The following is a 6,726-nucleotide window of genomic DNA, read 5'->3' as shown; positions in this document are numbered from 1 at the left end:
ACAATACACACACACAACACACACACGTATAGAGTCCCAGTCCCAGTGGGTGAGGCTCTGCAGTAGAAAAGAGAATGATCCCTGGGCCCAGTAGAACAGGATTAATGGGGCTGGTGAGACTCAGAGGGTTAATAGATCAATGTTCTGTTCAGCATGAGAGGTGCTCAGGGTACAAACTATCCATGGCAGGCAATGGGTTAAAGATGCAGATCCCTTAAATGAAGAGAGTCGTCTTTCTTTTGGGCCACAAAGGGGTTAAAGGTTGATGCTCTGCAGAGAATTCCGAAGGCACAGTGTGGCTGTAGGGAAGGGAAATAGTCTGCAGAGCAGAGAGGGAAATGACTGTGGCAGGGGAAGGGTTAATGGCTGGGGCAGGTGTTGCAGGTAGCACCAATGTTTGGAAACTTTGAGTTATTTGGGAGAGTAGGGGTTAAGTGGGTGCCATTGCAGAATAACTGTGTCCCAATGGGGCAAAACTTTGTGTCTGGGCTGATGGAGGGAGCGGGGAACAGAGCGACGTGAGGAGGGATTTAATGAAAACTGCAGAACCACTCGCTGCTACACAGAAAATACTCTGAGTCAGCAAGTAGTGATGCAGGGAGAACTAGAGACAGACAGAGAGAGAGACAGAGAGAGAGAGAGAGAGAGAGAGAGAGACAGACAGAGAGAGAGACAGAGAGAGAGAGAGAGAGAGAGAGAGAGAGAGAGAGAGAGAGAGAGAGAGAGAGAGAGAGAGACAGAGAGAGACAGAGAGAGAGAGAGAGAGAGAGAGAGAGAGAGAGAGAGAGAGAGAGAAAGGGGGGGGAGTAAGGAGAGAACTGGGGGAGAGAGGGGAGAGATTTAGGAGGAAGGGACAGAGGGATGAATAGGAGGCAGATGGGGATTCTCTGGAAGGATTAAAGGGGAAGAGAAGAGAGGGGCCCTGTGACTTCTTTCCTTCATGTAAAGGAACTATAAATATAAATATCCCTTTAAAGGGAAAGATCAACCTACAGCCAATAAGGACATAAGAACCTTCAAGAGAATAGAGCCAGACCATTGTGTAGCCAATCAGATCATGATGTGCCAAAGGGCAGACCAATCACAGCACTGACACATTTCCAATCCTTTCCTATATTCTGTCTCTGCTCATTCTCCTTATTAATGTCCCTTTATTAGAAATGATTAATTATGGTTTCCGCTTATTAGAAAGGGCCGCCCATTGGTCCAAAATGACCCTGTGTGTTAGAGCAATGGCCATATTCTGTATAGAGCCAATCAATCTCTGTCTCTGCCAGGCTATCCCAGAATTCCTTGTGCCCCAGAATCGACATTAGATGAACCAGCAACTGGGAAACTTACTAGACACGTGGAACAGGAGCTTTAAGGTTAATAAGAAGAATTGTGACAATGAGGAGGTTCCTGCAGGACTGTCTATCACTGGGGATGGAGCCTTTAAGGAAATGAAGGCACATTGATTTGGGATGGATCAACCAAGCAGCAAAAAGCCCTGGGGAGCCAGTGCAATGGGAACAAATGGAAACCAACATGACTGAATAGAGAGGAGACAAGAGGAAGGAGAAGAGGAACAATTACAATAAGTCGGAATAAGGAACAGAGACTCCTAATCTAATGTTTCCATTAATAACATCAATGACTTTATGGCGGGGTACAGCTATAGTGTTATGGGATCTCTCTGTACAGACTATGAGCAAACGTAGGGGGCTGTTCCTGCTGACATATGTGCTTAGTCGTACAGGGAATACCCTATGCTGCCAGTAGTGTTTATGGGATCATCTCTGTACATGACTATGAGCAACTATCGTAGGGGGCTGTTCCTGCTAATTGTGCTTAGTACAGGGAATACCACTAATGCTGCCATAGTTTTAATGGGATCTCTCTGTACAGACTTATGAGCAAATCTTAGGGGCTGTTCCTGCTGAATTGTGCTTAGTACAGGGGAATACCTTTGCTGCTATAGTGTTATGGGATCTCTCTGTACAGACTATGAGCAAACTTAGGGGACTGTTCCTGCTGAATTGTGCTTAGTACAGGGGAATACCTATGCTGTTATAGTTTTATGGGATCTCTCTGTACAGACTATGAGCAAACTTAGGGGCTGTTCCTGCTGAATTGTGTTTAGTACAGGGAATACCTATGCTGTTATAGTGTTATGGGATCTCTCTGTACAGACTATGAGCAAACTTAGGGGACTGTTCCTGCTGAATTGTGCTTAGTACAGGGGAATACCTTTGCTGCTATAGTGTTATGGGATCTCTCTGTACAGACTATGAGCAAACTTAGGGGACTGTTCCTGCTGAATTGTGCTTAGTACAGGGGAATACCTATGCTGTTATAGTTTTATGGGATCTCTCTGTACAGACTATGAGCAAACTTAGGGGCTGTTCCTGCTGAATTGTGCTTAGTACAGGGAATACCTATGCTGCCGAGTGTTTTATGGAGATCTCTCTGTAGCAGACTATGAGCAAAACTTTAGGGGACTGTTCCTGCTGAATTGTTGCTTAGTAAAGAGGATACCTATCGCTGCCATAGTTTTTAGTGGAGATATCTCTGTACAACTATGAGCAAACTTAGGGGACTGTTCCATGCTGAAATGGGGGCTTAGTACAGGGGAATACCTATGGGCCTTGCATAGTTTTTATGGGATCTCTCTGTGACAGCACTATATGAGCAAACTTAGGGACTTTTCCTGCTGAATTGTGCTTAGGTACAGGGAATTACCTGAATGCTGCCTATAGTTTTAATGGGGATCCTTCTGTAACAGACATAAAATGAGCAAACTTAGGTGACTGTTTCCTGCTGAATTTGTGCTTAGTACAGAGGAATAGTCCATGCTGCTAATAGTTTTATGGATCCTCTCTGTACAGACTATGAGCAAACTTATGGGACTGTTCCTGCTGAATTGTACTTAGTACAGGGAATACCTATACTGCCATAGTTTTATGGGATCTCTCTGTACAGACTATGAGTAAACTTAGGGGCTGTTCCTGCTGAATTGTGCTTAGTACAGGGAATACCTATGTACCATAGTTTTATGGGATCTCTCTGTACAGACTATGAGCAAACTTAGGGGACTGTTCCTGCTGAATTGTGCTTAGTACAGGGAATACCTATGTACCATAGTTTTATGGGATCTCTCTGTACAGACTATGAGCAAACTTAGGGACTGTTCCTGCTGAATTGTGCTTAGTACAGGGAATACCTATGCTGCCATAGTTTTATGGGATCTCTCTGTACAGACTATGAGCAAACTTAGGGACTGTTCCTGCTGAATTGTGCTTAGTACAGGGAATACCTATACTGCCATAGTTTTATGGGATCTCTCTGTAAGAGTTACACACACCCATCCCACAAATGAATATAAAGCAGTAAATCTGACCCACCAGCCCTGTAATCTTCTTACACTTATCTCTACATAATTGTCACTCACACGTCACACAGCATTAATGCCCCCGCCACCCAGATGTGTCTGAGTCCAAAGTGTGAGAATAATGCAGAGCCCACACTCCCCTGTCACAGCTCCCCCTGCTGCTCAATATCAATATTACACCCTCACTGCTGCCCTGTCACAAAGCGGCAACAAAAGGGTCATTCATGAGTGTGTCCCTATATATTCATTAATAATCCCTATGGGCTCTCTGCTTTATACACACCACCCCCTGCTCTGCAGCTTCTCACTTCTTCTCTGTATTATAAGGGATAATGTACCCCCTACTGTAAATGATAAGGATATTAGAAGTCACTGAGGGGTTGTTCTGTGACCATATAAAGGCACAAGGCTGCAGGCTGAGTTATACAGGGAACTCTGAGTATCACTCATGTATTATAAGGGATAATGTACCCCCTACTGTAAATGATAAGGATATTAGAAGTAACTGAGGGGTTGTTCTGTGACCATATAAAGGCACAAGGCTGCAGGCTGAGTTATACAGGGAACTCTGAGTATCACTCATGTATTATAAGGGATAATGTACCCCCTACTGTAAATGATAAGGATATTAGAAGTCACTGAGGGGTTGTTCTGTGACCATATAAAGGCACAAGGCTGCAGGCTGAGTTATACAGGGAACTCTGAGTATCACTCATGTATTATAAGGGATAATGTACCCCCTACTGTAAATGATAAGGATATTAGAAGTCACTGAGGGGTTGTTCTGTGACCATATAAAGGCACAAGGCTGCAGGCTGAGTTATACAGGGAACTCTGAGTATCACTCATGTATTATAAGGGATAATGTACCCCCTACTGTAAATGATAAGGATATTAGAAGTCACTGAGGGGTTGTTCTGTGACCATATAAAGGCACAAGGCTGCAGGCTGAGTTATACAGGGAACTCTGAGTATCACTCATGTATTATAAGGGATAATGTACCCCCTACTGTAAATGATAAGGATATTAGAAGTCACTGAGGGGTTGTTCTGTGACCATATAAAGGCACAAGGCTGCAGGCTGAGTTATACAGGGAACTCTGAGTATCACTCATGTATTATAAGGGATAATGAACATAACATTGCACATAATCATGAATTCACATAAAGTAACAGTTTGTTTTTTCTCCTAATCACCAACTAACTACCCTTGTAAAACCTCTTAATAATTAAAGGGCCAGTCTGATGTTAAGACCATGAATAGATACTGAATAATGGACAGGATAATGTGCCTCCAACTGTCGGTTTCACCAACAGACTTGCTGTAGTTTGTCAATATGACCACTAGATGGCAAAGATATAATAATGTCAGCGCTAAACTGATCCAGTGCAACCAATCAGATTTTTGCTTTTTATTTTTTGAACTTACACCAGAGGAATTATTATTTAATGTCAATTGTCTGCTATGGGATAAGTTAAATACAATTGTGGGTGGGGATATAACGGAATAGGGAATGTTGGGGGGCAGAGAGCCTATGGGAGGAGACTTAGGCAAGGCTTAAACTGCAAGGTAACCCAGTAACACAGAGAAAAATAATTATACACTCACTGCTTCATATTCATATCAGACAAATATAAAAGGTCTTTTAAACCACAAAATAAAATAAAAAAAACATTGGCAGCGGTGGGATTCGAACCCACGCCCCCGAAGAGACTGGAGCCTTAATCCAGCGCCTTAGACAGCTCGGCCACGCTACCAGCTGATTTGCTTATACCAGCACTAGTTGTTATTATTCCTGGCTCTGACATGTACTGGTATAATTCAGCAGGAACAGCCCCTAAATTTGCTCATAGTCTGTACAGAGAGATCCCATAAAACTATGGCAGCATAGGTATTCCCTGTACTAAGCACAATTCAGCAGGAACAGACCCTAAATTTGCTCATAGTCTGTACAGAGAGATCCCATAAAACTATGGCAGCATAGGTATTCCCTGTACTAAGCACAATTCAGCAGGAACAGTCCCCTAAGTTTGCTCATAGTCTGTACAGAGAGATCACATAAAACTATGGCAGCATAGGTATTCCCTGTACTAAGCACAATTCAGCAGGAACTGTCCCTAAGTTTGCTCATAGTCTGTACAGAGAGATCACATAAAACTATGGCAGCATAGGTGTTCCCTGTACTAAGCACAATTCAGCAGGAACAGTCCCTAAGTTTGCTCATAGTCTGTACAGAGAGATCCCATAAAACTATGGCACATAGGTATTCCCTGTACTAAGCACAATTCAGCAGGAACAGTCCCTAAGTTTGCTCATAGTCTGTACAGAGAGATCCCATAAAACTATGGCACATAGGTGTTCCCTGTACTAAGCACAAATCAGCAGGAACAGTCCCATAAGTTTGCTCATAGTCTGTACAAAAATATTATAAAACTATGGCAACAAACTCCCAGCAAACGTTCTGAACCTCTTGTTCATTTAGATGGATTATAATCACTTCTCCAGCTGTAAAGGTTCAATACCTGTGGCCCAAGTCCCAGTTACCTGTATCTCATAGACATCTCCATCAGGGACAGCCCATGTGTCTGCAAAAAGGTCTCTAAGCCACAGTCTCTCTGCTGATTGGTCACCTGTTGATGGGGAGAAGTTAGTGGCCCCCCTAGTCCAGCACCCAAAGCCCTCCTCTTCCATCCCCCTGTCAAGTACTTATCTGTTATCTACTGTGTATCCTGTGCTTGAATGGCTGCCCCCATGGCTACACAGCAGCTTGTTTATATAAACTATAGTAGTACTTATCTGTTATCTACTGTGTATCCTGTGCTTGAATGGCTGCCCCCATGGCTACACAGCAGCTTGTTTATATAAACTATAGTAGTACTGATCTGTTATCTACTGTGTATCCTGTGCTTGAATGGCTGCCCCCATGGCTACACAGCAGTTTATATAAACTATAGTAGTACTTATCTGTTATCTACTGTGGGATCCCTGTACTAAGCACAATTCAGCAGGAACAGTCCCCTAAGTTTGCTTATAGTCTGTACAGAGAGATCCTATAAAACTATGGCAACATAGGTATTCCCTGTACTAAGCACAATTCAGCAGGAACAGTCCCTAAGTTTGCTCATAGTCTGTACAGAGAGATCCCATAAAACTATGGAAGGATACGTATTCCCCTGTACTAAGCACAATTCAGCAGGAACAGTCCCTAAGTTTGCTCATAGTCTGTACAGAGAGATCCCATAAAACTATGGCAGCATAGGTATTCCCTGTACTAAGCACAATTCAGCAGGAACAGTCCCCTAAGTTTGCTCATAGTCTGTACAGAGAGATCCCATAAAACTATGGCAGCATAGGT

General features: G+C 43.3%; 1 non-coding gene across 1 annotated transcript; it reads right to left on the bottom strand.

Moving 5' to 3' along the window:
• Positions 1–5,046: 5,046 nt before the first annotated feature.
• Positions 5,047–5,128, bottom strand: trnal-aag. Its single transcript has one exon. It is a non-coding gene; the product is annotated as a tRNA-Leu (tRNA).
• Positions 5,129–6,726: the final 1,598 nt, after the last annotated feature.

The sequence above is a fragment of the Xenopus laevis genome, chromosome 3S, assembly GCF_017654675.1.
Source record: "Xenopus laevis strain J_2021 chromosome 3S, Xenopus_laevis_v10.1, whole genome shotgun sequence".
NCBI classification, from domain to species: domain Eukaryota; kingdom Metazoa; phylum Chordata; class Amphibia; order Anura; family Pipidae; genus Xenopus; species Xenopus laevis.
This window is presented reverse-complemented; position numbering and strand designations above follow the sequence as displayed.